The sequence below is a fragment of the Dermacentor silvarum genome, chromosome 6 (genome assembly GCF_013339745.2).
Source record: "Dermacentor silvarum isolate Dsil-2018 chromosome 6, BIME_Dsil_1.4, whole genome shotgun sequence".
Lineage (NCBI taxonomy): Eukaryota > Metazoa > Arthropoda > Arachnida > Ixodida > Ixodidae > Dermacentor > Dermacentor silvarum.
This window is the reverse complement of record NC_051159.1, coordinates 12,697,095-12,714,381: the sequence shown is the minus strand read 5'-3', so window position 1 is coordinate 12,714,381 and position 17,287 is coordinate 12,697,095. Positions and strand designations below refer to the sequence as shown.

Here is a 17,287-nt window from a genome sequence, read left to right as displayed (position 1 = left end):
TGGGCAGCGCGTGCGAAGGGACACACCTGTAGCGCTGCACTGCCGATCCGGGCAGCATTGCATGTGTAGCGTGCGTTGGAAAATGTGGCCCGACTATTACTAACTGTGGTGTGAGCGCGCACAAACAAACATGAATAGATCACACTGAATGACTGCAGACAACGACTGTCAAAACGCTGGCAGCAAGCGCATACACGCCGCAGCGGGCGAAGGTACGTCGGGTCTATTGCTTCAACAGAAACTGAGTGGCGAATGCACAGTGCATAAAGGTCAGAGCCGTGTGGAGGTAAGAGACGGTGCGGGCGAGCGACGAGCGCGGTTGTTGGCAGAGTTACAGTTCCCACTTGAAGTGTGATTACCGCCAAGCGGCGCGTATGGGAAGCGTTGACGCCGCTTGGCGATGCTTCCGCTAGATGGCGTGCTCACCCGCATACACATATACCTGATTAAATCAAGCAGGCTAGGTGACTATTTCTCGCCGCCCCGTTTCAAAGGGGATGCCAATAAATCATCATCATCATCATCAACGTCAGGCCGCCGCGTGTAACGCATGCTTCTGTGTGCTTGGATCCCCGACGGCGTACGTGGTGAGGGCTTTTTGCGTTGTTTTTCTGTGTGCAAATGCTGCTTTGAGGAGGCGCGATGAGCCGACGGCAGAGTCACTGTTTTGTACCCGGCTGCAAGAGTGGGTATAAATCATGCAAGGAAAAGTTGTCGTTGTTCGGTGTGCCGAAAGAAGTGCAAGTATTTCAACAATGGCAGCGCAATATTCCAAGAGCGGACAGGCCGCTTGAGCGCAACGCAGCCGTCTGGGAGCCGCACTTCGATAAACAGTTACTGTCGCGCCACTTCGAACATACTATTGACGGCAAAACTGTGCGTCTTGAGCTAACGAGGCCGGTCCTTTTGCCAGGCGCCGCACCTACAATTTTTCCGAATGTGCCTTCCTACCTGTCAAAACCCATTCCCAAGAAACGAAATCCTAAGGAGAGGTTGTGCCCACCGCTTGCTGTGCCAGAAAAGCGACAACGGATGAGTAACGTGCTGCAGCCACTGCCAGGTGAGGAGTCTGATGAGTCCGCGACAGCTGCTTCAGTGCCTCGACTTCCTTTCAACCACAAGGACATTGCCCTCCCGTCCGACAACTGGGGAAAGCACGTGTTCAGTGGCGCACCATTGAAGGTCGCGTACAGTATGTGCTTACCCGGACCTGACATGAGTCTCCTGTGCGCCGAGAAGCTTGTGCTGTTTACTGTAACAGATGACACGGTGACGAATGAAATGTTTGTGCGCGGAGTGAAACTTGTCTTAGACGAGCCTGGCGATCCAACTTTCATTCTTCAGGCTGTTGATAGTATGCATGTATGTTCAGGTGCAGGATTTTTTGAAGAGTTTCCGTTCGCATGTTCCAACTCTAACTTGACAGTGTGGAATGGGAGCCTTTATAACAAGAAGTACACAGGAACCTCACTTGAGCGGTGTGTAGCGTGCAAGTATCTCCGGAGGATCCTAATCAATCAAAGATGCCGGAGAAAGAAAACACATGTCAAAAACAAATGTTTCTAGAAAGGCGAAAGCAAAAATTCAAGCTGTGCCGCGCTTGAAGGCCAAAGTGAAAGCATTAGATGAGATAATTTCGCAGATGAAAGCGGAAAATGCGAAGATTGAGGAAGTAGCACTTCTGAGAAAGATCGACAACCTTCCTCCTAAACAGAAAGCTGCCATCCTTCAATGTTTCGAAGCTGCAAGCCGAAAATCACTAAAGGGAATGCGCTACAGCTCTGAGTGGGTTTTGGAATGTGTGATTATGCGTACTAAGAGCCCAAGGTTGTACGAGCATGTACGCAGGGAAAAAATTCTTATGCTTCCAAGCCGCACTTACCTCAGGAATTTTATGAAGTACGAGAGCAGCTTCGGTTTTAACTCCAGTGTTCTCTCAGGAATTGCAAAAAAAAAAAACCGAACAAATGGATGAGTTTCAGTGCCACGGCGGCCTCATAATAGATGAAATGAAACTCGCCGAAAACTTTGGAGTGGCACAAGGTACTGGAAAAATTGATGGCTTTGTGGACCTCGGTGTGTTCACTCCTGACCAAGAAGAGACCGTGCCTTGTGACCATGGCATGGTTGTCATGTTTCAGTCCTTGTCCGGGCCCTGGCACCAAATATTAGGTGTTTTTGCAGCTAGAGGAAACGTGAAGGCCCATTTGCTTTCCAAGATTATTTTGGAAGCGGTTGTTTTGTCTGAAAAAGCAGGGCTGAAAGTTGATTATGTCACTTGCGATGGGGCATTATGGAACCGTGCGATGTGGCATCAGTTTGGCGTACATGGTACGGCTGAAGCTGTGACGCCATCAGTACAACACCCTACTGGAGATGACAGACGCCTTTTCTTTCAGTCAGATTTTCCGCATTTGGTTAAATGCATGAGAAATGGTTTCATAAAAGGGGGCTACAAAACGCCAGAGGGTCACGTTGACGTGCGACCAATCAAAGTTGATTGATGCGCGCTGGGCAGCTTATAAATCCGCCTCAGATATCTATATAGCAGCTCTAAAAACTGCTAAAGACAACTACTTGTCTAGTATACACTACCCGAAATACTAAAAACAAATCTTAAAAAGTTCTGGCAAATAATAAACCCAACAACTAATAATGCTATTTCATTAGAAGATTCATCTGGAAATGCTGTTTCCGAGAACAGATGTGCGACCATACTAAACGATTCATTTACAAGCCAATTTTCGAAAACTGGCAATGTTGAACCTCCTAACACATACCAGTACCAGTAATTACAGTACCAGTACCTGTAATTGTTGAAGTACCTGGAATTAACAAGCTAATAGATAGCTTACCGTATCATTCATCACCTGGTTTCGATTGCATTAACAATAAATTTCTTAAAAGCACTAGCCTCTTTAGCTCCATGATACTGGCAAAAATTTTCCAACAATCCCTGAACTCATGTGAGCTTCCAAAGGAATGGAAAATTGGGAAGGTGGTTCCAATCTTTAAATCCGGCCCCAGAAACTCACCTCTTAACTATCGACCCATATCCCTTACAAGCAGTTGTTGTAAACTGTTAGAGCATGTAATTTTCACCAATCTGGCAAACTTTCTAGAGTCTAACTCATACTTCACTACAGCACAGCATGGCTTTAGAAAATCATATTCCTGCGAAACTCAACTAGTATCCTTCACCCATCAGCTGCATCGTATCCTGGATCGCTCATCCTGCGCTGACTGTGTCTTCTTGGATTTTAGTAAAGCATTTGATAAAGTATGCCATAATCTACTACTTTTTAAACTGAGCTTACTAAATATCGACCCTAACCTTTTAAAATGGATAGAGCATTTCCTTACAAACCGTTTCCAATTCGTCACTGCTAACGGTCATAACTCTCCACTTACTGAAGTACAATCAGGTGTACCACAAGGGTCAGTGCTGGGACCACTATTATTTCTTATCTATATTAATGACCTAACTGTTACAATATCCTCTAACATACATCTGTTCGCAGATGATTGTGTTATCTTCCGGGAAATTAACAGCTCTGATGATACTTTAACACTCCAATCTGATCTGGATAATGTAGTTGACTGGTGCAGGAAGTGGCTGATGGAATTAAATATTAAGAAATGTAAAATAATGCGCGTATCCAGATCTAATTCTGCTCCTAGCACCTATCATCTTAACAACGTTACCTTAGATTTCGTCATGTCATATAAATATCTCGGTGTGCACATTACGAATAACTTAAATTGGACCATTCATATACAGTACGTCATTAACAATGCTAATCGCATGCTCGGGTACTTACGGCGCAACTTTTCGAAAACACCGCCTACTTTAAAACTACAGCTTTATAAGACTCTAATACGCTCGAAACTTGAATATGCATCTGCAATATGGGATCCCAGTCACGTTAATCTCATTACCTCACTTGAACTAGTACAAAATAACTCTACCCGTTTCATTCTTTCTAACTATAACCGCACCGCGAGTATAACCTCAATGAAAACTAACCTAGCACTTATTCCGTTAGCTAACCGCCACAAAGTCGCCCGACTTTCGCTATTTAATAAAATTTTCCATCACATCACGCTTCACGACGACTTGATAATGCGGCCTCAATACATTTCAAACCGCGTCGATCATCACAGTAAGGTGGGAATTGATTCATGTCACACGAAGTCTTTCTTTCACTCTTTCATCCCCCGTACATCGCAGGAATGGAACCACCTTCCCTCAAGTATCGTAGCCATCACCGATAACAAACTTTTTCGCGAAACATTAGCTAACATTGTATAATCAGGAGAATTATTGTATTACCAGAACTCACTGCACTGGTTTGTTTGATTTGTCTTTCTTTACTACTCTGTAACCACTCCCCTCTTTAATGCCATATGGCCATGAGGGTATTTTTAAATAAAAAAAAAAGTTGCCCATCAATTGGACAAGTGTGCAACAACGCTTAAAGCGATGCCTAATATTATGCATGTACACTTAAACCCAAATAATTTCGAGAAGATGAAAGTAAATTATGCTTTTCACCTATTTAGCACTGAAGTCCTGCGTGGGCTTTTTTTTGTAAAAAGAGGAAATTTTGAAGTCCTGCACGTACAGGGCACCAACGGAACAATTTCTTGCCTTTATGCAGAAACTGATTTCTGTAATGACTTCAAGAGTGCCTTCAGCAGCACTGAGAAAGAACTCTGAAGAAGAAGTAGTGCTGCAAAATGCGCTGGACTACATCAATAGGTGGGAAGCCAACACAGGGCCCACAAAGGCAGGCTTTTTGTCGCGCAGCACAGCTGAAGGCCTTAGAGTCACAATAAAAGGCACACTGCAACTTCTCTAATATCTGACTGGATGTGTTGATATAAGTATTTGCTAACCTCGCGTCTCAGCCAAGACCCCATTGAAAAGTTGTTTGGAGTAATTCGGCAGTTCTCCGGCTGCAATGACCATCCTACGTCATCTAAGTTCCTAACAGCAGTTAACTGCTTAAGTTTCTATAACTTGGTGAAAGAACTGGACACGGGAAACTGTGCAGGAGGTGCTCTCACGTCCCTAGTCGGAGTGGATGAAGCCACCAACCATGTAGACACTCTAATTGACAAGGGAAAGCTCGATGAGGCTTCAAGTGTCCTCGATAAGTCCGAACATGGTGACCATGTCTACCCACAGCAGACCAGCGATGCCAGGTTAACATATTACCAGGCTGGATATGTTGCTCGAAAGAGGGTGATGGTTACGACGTGTCGGGAATGTTTCGATCAGCTTCGATCAACATCTTCTGAAGACGCAGATGAGGGTCTATCCTCCTTTACAGCTTTTTGCGATCAAGGAGGTCTTCTGTACCCTTCAGTCCAGCTATTTGCATTTGTGGAAGCTTTAGAAGATGTGTTCACAATGTGGTTGAGTTGGAACAAGCTTCACCGAGACAGTATGATGGAAGTTCTTCACATCATGCAGAATGTGCCCCGTGTCGGGTGTCAGGCACACCAGGAGGAACTGACCAACAACATAATGAAGTTCTTTCTTCTCACTAGGGTTCACTTTTTTACCAAGTCTCTCAATAAAGATCAACCTTCAGCAAGCGAAAGAAGGAAGCACCTGAAACTAAGAAGAACAACTTGAATGTTAGTAACTCATGTTGGATGTACCCCATGTGTTTGATGCAGAACGCCAGCCTTTTAAAAATAGTGTGCACTATGTTTGTTCCGATTGAAAAAACCCAAAGGGCTAGCTGCAGCTTAGGATTTTGTTCTATATGTTAGTGTCAATTATTTCTAGAACAAAAAAAATTAAGCGGAGATGTGTGCTTTGATCATAGAAGAAAAACAGCAAAAGCAAAAACAATTCAAGCAAATAAACATTTAAACAAATATACAACTGTCACCAGATCGCATTTCAACAGTTCGCTCTATCCGAAACGAACTTTCCAGCTTTTCCTTCTCATACGCCGCGTACTCGCCAAAGTGCGTCACTCTTGATAGCATCATCGTAACCCCACTTCGGCTAAACGCCACAAATTTCATTGCGCTTGCGATCGATTGCAGTTGGGCTTGGAAATTGTGCTGCATCAGCATGTTAAAGAAGCCGCGGGGTGTATATAAAGAAGCGCGAGATGCGAGAGCGATCTGCAAAAACGAAATTGACGGCGAAAAAAAAGATCGCTTTACAAAAGTCTTCATTCACATTGGCACGACACATATGGTTGGCAAATAAAAAGGATGTATGCATGCGCGAGTCACAGAAAGAACGCAGCGGAACTAAAGACTCGTCGCCAAGCTCGGTCTATTTACAGCGCGGTGAGCAGACGATTTCGCGGCGAGCGGACGTGTAAGCGGGTGTCAGCGCCCCCTGGACCTTTCGTTTCGGCGCATCGCGGAGCGGCCTCAGAGCCAGCGGCGCGGTCTGCACACTTCCCTATTCTAGACGCTGTAGCAGAGTAGAAGTGCCCCCCCCCCCCCCCCCCCGCTCCTTCCGGCGCTCGCTTCCAGCTTCCTTGCTTGCGCGTGGGAGATTGAGTGCGTTCGCTCTCCGTGACAGCGTGCGTCGCCGCACGCTTCCGCTCGGGCATACGACGCACGGCGAAGATTTTATCTATACGGAACCTCACGGCGACGGCGACGGCAGAAATGCGGTGGAAGTGTCCATATATTTGCTGTCGCAATAAAATATAAGGCGTAACCTCACTGAACGGGAACTTCCTAAGTTAAGCGTAGCAGTTTATGAGGTTGGCGTGGTGCAGAATGTGTTATACGTGATGACAATAAACGGGGGGGGGGGGGGCTATGCTGATATAGTATGCGTATTTATTTATATATGCGTGAACAGTACGCGCACATATATACGCATTCAGCACCACGCTGACCGCCATATAATGCTATGCATATCTTCGAAAGTTCCCGTTCAGGGACGTGCCACCTTATTTGTGTGCGCAACACCCGCTGTGGCTTAAGCCATTTATGACGTCATATGCTGCGGAGGGGGACGGCTGCGCGTGAATGCATAATTAATGCGCGAGTGGCACATCCTTTCGTTTTGGGTCTCCTTTAGTAAAATTCCATCTTCACTCATCGGATCCCATCCTGCTTGCTGTACTCCTTTTAGTATACGCTTAGGCATACCTAGCCTAGGTTTAACGCCTCCTTTCTACGTTTGGCGCATGGGGCATGGTGAAAGAGGAGGCGGTCGTAGAATGTTTTGCGCCGGTGCGCCTATTGTTGTTGCGGACAATTGGTGCATGACCTATTGCATGCGCGTGGCATCCGAAATGTATACGGCCCGCCGGTGCGTGCGAACGTAGAAAGGTGTCATGCGGAACCCGGGCTCCTCCCTCAGGCTTCGTTCTGAACATGATCTCACACATGCCGTAACACTGACGAGATGTCCATGCGTGGCCTCCGAGATGAGAAGCGTGGCGCGCCCGTGCACGCGAACGCTGAGAATCGTTCCCTCGCTTGGCACACTCCGAGTGGCACATACGCAGTGACCCAAGATGGCGAGAGGTTCGTTGAAGACCGGCATTTACCCAGAGCATTCGTGGCGCAGCTCGCTAGCGCTTTGGCATGAAAGGCGTTCATCGAAGAGTGGCACACACCTGTTGGCACATACCCAGTGACCCAAGCTGGCATCGAATAGATTCACTGAAGACCAGCATGGACCGAGTGGCGCATAGCCAGTGCTTTAAGTTGGCCTCAAAGAGTTTCTTGGAACAGCGTGCTTCTGCAGTCCCGCTTCTACAGTGACTCATGTAAGCACGAAATTGGTGCGTCGGAGAGTGCCACGTATGTACACATTGCCACATGCTCAGCGACCCAAGTTGATGCGATGGTTCGTTTTGAAGTCTGTTACCCCAGCCTGATGCGCTACCCATTCGGCCATGAACTATCCAGGTGGGCGGAAAAGCGGTTAGATATAAACTTACATACATACATACATACATACATACATACATACATACATACATACATACATACATACATACATACATACATACATACATACATACATACATACATACATACATACATACATACATTGCTACGGGAAAGTAGCCTAAGAATGGTAACGCAATAAAGCAAAGGGTGAAAGCAGTGATGTTAAGAAAGGCGCCTCGTCGGCTACCCTGGGTTGGGGAAGGGAAAAGACGAATAGAAAGATGAGAGAGAGTGGAAGTAAGGAAACGGACGATGAATTCACGTAGGGGCGCGGACTGCAACACTAATGCAAAGTTGATTGCACAGACCAGCCGCCCAGAGGAACACAAAAATTCCTTCACAGCGTTGTTGTTCGACGAGTGACGGAGACGGCGTTCGAGAAGCTCCTGCATGGGCGGCGGTCAAACGTCCACTCGTCGCATTGCATTGGATAGCGTATGTCTTTATAATCTCAAGCGAGGACAGTAGTGCAAGAAGTGCTCAGTGTTCTCTTCGTTGTCGCGTACATTGTACGTAGCACTGTCGGTTATTCCAATTCATTTAGTGTGTGTCATCGTGACGGCAACTGTCAACTACAGTCGACACAGAAGCTATGTCTCCTGTGGATGAAGGTCGGGTGGAGGTCGCAGCGACAGCGAATAGTTTTGTTCGCATAGTCTACTGCTCTATATATTTAAGGTGTACGTACCGCTCTGCTAACAAGTTTGCATGACATGTTGCGAAACTGCCTCACCTTCTCTGTCGCAGATATTGGAATGAAAATGCTGTGATTTTCTTGATTGTTGAGCGCGTTCCTCTGCGTAATCACTTTCACCAATCCAGCAATGGCCAGGTAACCACTGGAAAAAAATTTCGGGGCCTTTCTGTTTGACGTGGTGGAAAAGTTTGACGATTTCATACCTCGGCTGTTTGTGAGATCCACGTCGGACAACTGATTGCATACACTGTAAAAATAGTTTTGAGTAGAGAAACATGGGCCATTTACCAGGACTCCCTATGTCAGTGAAATTCTGTGTACTGCGCAAAGCCGTGAGTTCTGCCAGCGTAGACGTCGTGGCATGTGACGTCTTTATTCGCGGTGTTATTGTAGCTAAGCTTTCTTTGCCAGTCATTCTATGCTCGGTCGGTAATCAATCGGCTGCTGATCGAGTTCTCGCCAAGTAGATTAGCACTCACCTAAAAAAATATGAAGCACACTCAAAGGCGCGTTTAGAACTTCGGCCTCCCAGCGCAGAAGGCTGACGCTCTATTAGGTTACAACCACACTTTTATCTAATATTTCATTTGAGTAAAGTATGCCATGACAAGCAAAACACTAGGTAACTTAAAGGTGACTCCAAGAACATACTTAAAAATGAGGCAAGCAAACGCAAGCATCTAAAATTCACTTGGTCTCTTAAGTTATCCCTATACGACTTGAAGGCGAAAGCTCAAGTGCCGTCCAATCAATCAATCAAACAATCAATCAATTAACAGCTGTTATTTTCTTTTCACCTTGAAAAAGAAGAGACAGGACGAAAAGCTGGAGTACAGCTGTACGAGGGTCCTGCCCACTTATACAGTTGACAGCAGAGCACTGCGAAACATCACGAAAATGCAACACTTAAAAACAAAGTAATGCTTGCAACGACACGCACTTACAAGCAAAAAGAAAAACCCATGTACATACCTAAACATATACGTACATATTTATATCGTCATCATCATCAGCCATTGTTTATGTCCAATGCAGGACGAAGGCCTGGAGTGCACAGATCTATATACACATATGTACAACTTCTGTGCTAACACGCATGCCAGACTACAATGTAAGTCAACAATGGTTCTATACAACACTAGTCGTATATCTGGCATAACTGACAAAATAGTCTTGTTATATGATGTGGATTACACAAAGGATCAAACTCTTCCTTTGCGAATTTATTAAGTAGAATGGGCATAGCGTGTGTTAATGATTGCTTATCGTAATTGGTTCGAGGTGCACGGACATGCCAGATTTGCTAGATAAAACACAATAGATTCATTAAATATGACTTGTAGCTCAAAACTAAACGATAAGTGCATACAAAGAATACAGGTAAAATGTCAAACTTAACGGACAGATTTTTCGTAGAAAATTAGTAAGGAACGTGGGCAATACATCGCACTGCTCTTTTCTGGAGCAAATGCAATTTCGTGAGGTTTGTCTTAGTAGTAGTGCCCCAAACAAGGTTACAGTATTGCAAAACTGAAAACACTAGAGCATTGTAAAGTAATATTTTAATTTTAAGAGGAAGAAAATAATTCAAGCATGCTATTGTTCCCACAGTAGAATAGACCCTATTACTGACGTGTTCACGTGATCGTTCCAGCTTAGGTCTTTAGAGAATATTACACCTAATGTAGAGACCATGTTAACAATTTCTATGTCATCCAAACCTATTTTCATTTTTATTGAACTTCGTATTTTCTTGCCTTTCTGCGTTTACACAACTTTTGTCTTGCTGGCATTTATTAGCAATCAGTTTGCATCAGCCTAGTCTTTACGTTCTCTTGGCGCTCTGTTCCCTCGAAGCTCTATCTCAGCCTCTGATGTAGCAGTAATAAACACTGCTGTGTCATCTGCATAAGAAATAAATTTTGTCTGTTCTGAAATTTTTGGCAGGTAATTTACATAGACAGGAGTGGCCCAAGAATGTTTCCCTGCGGCACTCCGACTCTTACAACCTGAAGATTGTACTTTTCCCTTCCTAACTCTACTTATTGTGCTCTGTGCGATAAGGAGGATTTAAAGAGCTCTAAGGCTATGCCGCGGATGCCATAAGCCTGCACCTTAGCGAGTAAAGTTTTGTGATTCACAACGTAAAATGTTCACAACATAAATATTCCCACAACTAATGTTTTATAGTTGAATGCTTGTAGGATGGTTTCTGAGTTAACAGAGCCGTCTCTGTGGCACGATGCTTCCTGAAAACATGTTGGTAATTGCCTAGTAAATTAATTTTCAGGACATGCGATACTACTTTAATATGAATTATTTTCTCAATGCCTTTCGAGAAATCTGGAAGGATCAAAATTGGGCGAAAGTTGCCTAGTAAGTTTTTGTCTCCTTTCTTGAATACCGGCTCTACTCGAGCTACTTGCATATTTTGGAAATTGACCAGAAAACAGAATCAGGTTATACCTCTGAGTAACAAGACAAATTATGTCAAGGACATGCTTTACAGGCCTTATTTGAATGTCATATGTGTCCTGCGACTTACTATTCTTGACTGCGCTTACAGAAGAAAAAAACGTCAGTAGAATTAGTGGGGGTGAGAAAGAATGATGTCGCACTAATCTTTTGAATAAATGAAGCATCATGCCTTCTACTCTATGAATCACTGCAGGAATTTACTTGTTGAACAAAAAAATCGTTAAAAGCATCGGCAAGTGTGGCGCCATGTAGCTGTTTACCTTTATGTTGAAAGTTATCAGGAAGAATGTGGGATTTAACTGGACCGTAGTAGGGAGTTTAAATTTCTCCATGTCACCTCCGTCTTGAAGATATAGTCTTGAAGATATAGGTTTTTAGCTGTTCTCAGTTTACATGTAAGTTGATTTCGGTATGACCTATATTCCACAAAACTAGCTGGTTCTTCATGTTTAACAAAATGGGCGTTCTTTGGACTCGGGCTAGCGCTTAAGCCGGTGATCCTTCCTGCCACATGAATGAGTACATCCGGGAGTAAGAGTGAGAGTAAAAGGGTTTATTCTACATATTTACAGTGGCTTAAGATATTGAAGCCCACTCCACGGGGGACCCCTTTGAATGTCTCAGCTTACTACATGTTTGAGCAAATATCCGAACTCATCAGGACAAATCCACTGAACCAAATGTGTCCACTTATAAAGCAGTCGTGTTCCCTAGTTCTCTACATAAGAGAATTCGATGGCCGTGATGCGGCCAATAAGAGGATTCGTATTGTCTACAGAACTCCGCCTCTGATATCCAACCTTCCAAGCCAGGACGAGGTAATCTGGAAACAGGGGCTTCACACTCCTTCCACGGAAGTCGTAGACTTGGTTTCTTGCTCTTCGTGAAGGTCATCTTGCCAGGGTCAGGAGAGTGACCTTCGTGCGGCTCCCCGCTTCCCCCAAGGGGGGCGGTTGAGGTCCCTTCTAAGTGAGCTTCTTTGTCATCGCGTCACAACCGGTGTCGGGCCGTGTCGCCAGGTAAGCGGCCGCTGATGAAGGGGTCGCCTCGGGGGAAACACTCAAAGGATGCGCACTGCCGATTTGGATGCGCGAAGGATGCGCACGACGCACTGCCTTGAATTGTCAACGAGGGAATACAAAGCGCACGTAGGTCATTCACCTCGCTCCCGACCCCCGACACTTTACATACAGGCAACATGCCGTGTAGGCATCGCACTGCGACTTCACTGCCACGTATGACCACGCGTCGCCTTCCCGGCTTGTGCTCTTGTGTCACGCCAGTACACCTTGAAAAGAACCCAACGAGTGGGAGCACAATTGTCCCCTTGCTTTTGTCCACCTTCGCGCCGAACGGCCCTTTCATTTCTTCCTCCTCCGGCGGGTCGTACGCGCTGTCTGGAAACATTCCAAGTAACAAACACGCCTTTCGAGCCCTTTCACTGTGCTCCCCACTTGGTTTAGCGCCTTTATTCGGCCCCGTTGCTTTCTCTGCTGCACTCCTGACTCTGCTAAGCCACTTCTTCCTAACACGTTTTTTAGTGCTAATTTCCGAGCCTACCGCTCGCATCTCGTGCTGACCGGCACATAAATCGTCGGTCACCATTGCCATATCAACCGCGCAGTCTAAATGACTTGCCGGTAAATCATTCCTCTTAATGCTACCTCGACGGGCGGAGAGCTTCAAGCACTTCGGGACAATTCAGCTATTTTTCTTTTCACAACGTAGCTCGTATACCTGGGAGCTGTCCACAACTGCATTGCCCTGCCTACATTGTGCTTTAGCGCACTTTCCTGACCGATTGGACTCTACACTGGTGCGCTTGTATAACGAGTTTGTGTCCCTTCGGACTACTTCTGCAAGAGCCACCTTCACGACGTACTCCCTGAATAACTGTGCCAAATTGTACAGAGTTGGCCTAGCTGCTTCTGTAATATTAAATTTGCACTGTATCTCGTCGCGCTCAATCCGGTCCCCTTCAACGGGTTCCTCAACAACTACACCACGGTCTACGGATCTCGCAGCACATGTGAACTTGCATTAAGGCTCACAAAAATTAACTTCTCTTTCTACCATCGGTAGAACCATGCGTGCGAATTCTTCGTACCTTTCGTGCGCAACTTCTACGGGTGCCTGAGATTTCTAATGCTCCATTTCAAAAACCCTCTTCCAATTTTTAAATCTCTTGAATAAGAACATCTATTTCTCTCCTGACCTGCCTCGAGGGCCGTCAGGTTTGACCTGATGGTGCCCGAGTGGGCCTAGCCACGTGACGTTGAGTTTACCAGTGGTTCAATTTGGTTTTGCCAAGAGAATTTGAAGTATAGAAAAAATAGCAGATACCAAACGCATATCCACCGAAGTAGCACCAAGTCCCCAAGTTGTCTTCCACCGCACCGAATCAGTTGCAAGACGTAAATACTGAGCAGCGTTGAACTTGTAGCAGCAGCAGCATCGGCGTCTCATGAGAATTACGTAGACGCTCGCGTCTACACGAGGCACGAGCGGCTGGCACGCACCGTCATGGGCTAGCGTTCCGAAAAAGATTAAAAAAGCTACGCTAAGAGATCGGTTGTCGATTTTTCCTCTCCCGCGAGAGCCCCAGACTTTACCGGTCTGCGTGGTCGCTCGTCGCCACAGTTTGGCGACCTCGGACGTGATACTTCCATACGCTCCTGTGGTAGAGACGACCCTGGCAGACCAACGCTACGAGAGCTCAAGGCTGGAACACTTCCGAGGAAAGCGGTGAGCCCTCCTGTTGGGCCATCGCGATCCGCCTACCACCGTACTGGGAGCAGCACCCTTCGGCGTGGTTTCTTTAGGCACCATCGCAATTTCAAGTCATTCGTATCCGCTCTCCAGCCTCAAAGTTTCATTACGCCGTTGCAGCGCTCTCGCCCGCCGCCAATGACGAAGTAGCAGATTTGTTGAACCCCCCATTGCCTACCACCACCTATGACCATCTCAAGGCAGGCCTGCTAAAGCGCACAGCAGCTTCACAGCGTTCGCGCATTCAGCAGCTTCTGTCCGCTGAAGAACTCGGTGACCGACGCCCTAGTCACCTTCTTCGCCGAATGAGGCAGCTGCTCGGAAAGAATGCGAGATCCATCGACGACTTGCTGTTGCGCGAATTGTTTTTGCAACGACTCCCGGCTAATGTGCAGATGGTTCTGGCGAGAGCCTCTACCATGCATTTTACCGGACTTGCCGTTTTGGCCGACGAAGTCATGGAAGTAGCCACCCCAACCATCGAAGCCACTACATCGTCTCCGGGTTACAATACAACCGCCCTAAAAACCCTTCCATGCTCTTCAGCAGCGCAATCTACGCTCGACTCCTTGTGTGAGTGCCTGGAACGCATAATCTGTACAGCAGAACATCGCCGCACGTCATCTCGTCGCCCCCGCAGCCGTAGTAACACCAAATCAAGACGCACGGGCACCCGCAATGAAACAACGTCTGGCGTTTGCTACTACGACCGCCGTTTTGGAAACAACGCTCGTCACTGTCGGCGTCGCAGCGCTTGGCAGGGAAACAGGCCGGCCGACCTCTAACGGCGACGAGTGGTCCGGTCCAACACACAAGTCGCCTTTTCTACATGACGGAGAGAGTTACAGGACAACGGTTCTTAGTGGACACAGGAGCTGACGTCAGTATTCTCCCCGCCCACCCCTCCGATCTAAAAGCGACACCTGGGTCGTTTTTGCAAGCCGTCAACAGCACCAGGATTCCAGTTTTCTCGTCCCCCTCTGTCATGCTAAATCTTGGCCTTCGACGAGCGTTCCCCTTGATTTTCCTGATTGCAGACGTCTGTCGTGCAGTCATTGGAGCAAACTTCTTGCACAACTACGGACTCCTTGTCGACGGCCAACGACGCCGTCTCATCAACTCCGAGACCCAGCTATCCATTCCCGGCGCCCCATCATCAGGCACATCGCCGATCGCGCCTATTTCGGCCATGTTGGATGCACTTTTCGCCGCGTTCCTATGAAAGTTTCCCACCTTGATGGGCCTGCCGGACTGGACCCAACCGGTGCAACAAGACGTGTGCCATCGGATCGTCATCTCCAGCCCACCAGTCTATTTCCGACCCCGGCGTTTGTCCCCGGAGAAACTCAAGATCTCTCGCGCGGAGTTCGAGCATATGCTGCAACTTGGCATCATCCGCCCTTCCTCCAGTAATTGGCCATCACCTCTTCACATGGTGCCTAAGAAGACGGGAGACTGACGCCCATGCGGTGATTACCAGGCATTAAACAACGTTACATTGCCTGATCGCTACCCTCTATCGAAAATTCAGGACATCACATTAGCGTCGTACGGTGCGGCGATCTTCTCTAAGATCGGTATCGTTCGCGCCTATCATCAACTACCGGTCGCTGAAGAAGACATTCCCAAGACCGCCATCACCACATCCTTCGTTCTTTTTGAATTTCTCCGCATGCCTATCGGCTTACGCAACGCAGGCCAATACTTTCAGCGTTTCATTGATTCCGTCACCCGAGACCTGCTTTCGTTTGTGCATACATCTTCACCACTTGCGGTTGTTGTTTTCACGCCTTGCCATAAAGTAATTGTCATCAATGCCGCCAAGAGCAAGCTCGGTCAACCCGAACTCGAGTTCCTCGGTCATATCGTCGACCCTAACGGCATTCGTCCACTGCCGTCTAAGATTCGCGTCATTGAAGACCTTCCCCGACCGACCTCATTGACCAAGCTTCGCCAATTTCTCGGATTCGTCAATTTCTACCACCGATTCATCCCCAATTGCGTGCGACTTATGGCTCCGCTAAACGCTCTGCTGGTGAAAAAACGTAAACAAGTGCTTCAGTGGAATGAAGAGACCACCGAAACTTTTAAAACAGTCAAGTCTGCCCTCGCCGACGCCATGCTGCTTCAACACCCAAAGCCAGACGCGCCCACTGCCATCATGAGCGACGCTTCAAACACCGTCGTTGGTGCCGTTCTGCAGCGATTCATCGATAATGCGTGTCATGCACTCACCTTTTTCTCCAAGAAATTGAAGCCTGTGCATTCCCACTACAGCGTGTTCGGCCATGAATTACTCACAATTTACCTGTCTATCAGACATTTTCGCCATTTCCTAAAAGGCCGTGCATTTACTGTCTTGACAGGCCACTAGCCCCCTGTGCGCGCAATGAGCCGTTCGGCGCCATGTTACTCGCCCCGCGAGTGTCGACACCTTTCCTACATCTCCGAGTTTACAACATTGTTCCGCCACATCAAGGGCACCGACAACGTTCCAGCCGACGTTCTGAGTAGCGTCACTGCCGTTTCCAGGTTGACGTCTGAGCCTTTCATCATCGATGTCGACTTACTCGCCAGTCAACAGCGTGACGACACCAAACTTCGTTCACTCCGGAATTCGTCAACGACCCTGAAATTGGAGGACGTCGTTATGACTCCAGATGGCACGTCCCTCGTCTGCGACACTTCTACCGACACACCTAGACCATACATTCAGGCATCCCTTCGCAGACGTCTATTCGAAACCGTGCGCAACCTGTCGCATCCTGGCGTACGCGCGACACAGAAGCTTCTTTCCAGTCGTTTCGTTTGGCCTCGGCTAAACGCTGCTGTTTTTCGTGTCAACGCTGCCAGATCCAGCGTCATCCCATTCCGCCTGCCAAGTCTTTTCTTCCGCAGGATGCTCGTTTTGACACCTTACACCAGGACCTCGTCGGCCCTCTCGCCCCTTCCAAAGGTTACTGTACATACGAACATGCATCGACCGGAATACACGGTGGCCCGAAGCTACACTTATATCTGACATCTCAGCGCCCACTGTTGCAGCAGCTTTCGTGTATACATGGGTTGCAAGGTTCGGCTGCCCATCCACAATAGTCACCGATCGCGGTCGGCAGTTTGACTCAGAACTCTTCATCGAACTACTCAAACTCCCCGGAACATGTTTTCGCACGACTGCTTACCATCCGCAGTCCATTGGACTTGTTGAACGCTTTCACGGGCATCACCAGAGAAGTGGGTTCTGCATTTGGCTCTCGTCTTACTTGGCATCACAGCCGCATTGAAGAGCGACCTAGGTTGCTTCTCTGCTGAGCTAGTCCGCGGCACTCACCTACACCTTCCATGCGATTTCTTTGTCGCCACCAGCAAAACACCTGTGCCGTCACCTGC

At 47.3% G+C, this 17,287-nt stretch overlaps 1 pseudogene; it reads left to right on the top strand.

Moving 5' to 3' along the window:
• Window positions 1-1,032: 1,032 nt before the first annotated feature.
• Window positions 1,033-14,682, top strand: LOC119456552 (uncharacterized; annotated as a pseudogene).
• Window positions 14,683-17,287: the final 2,605 nt, after the last annotated feature.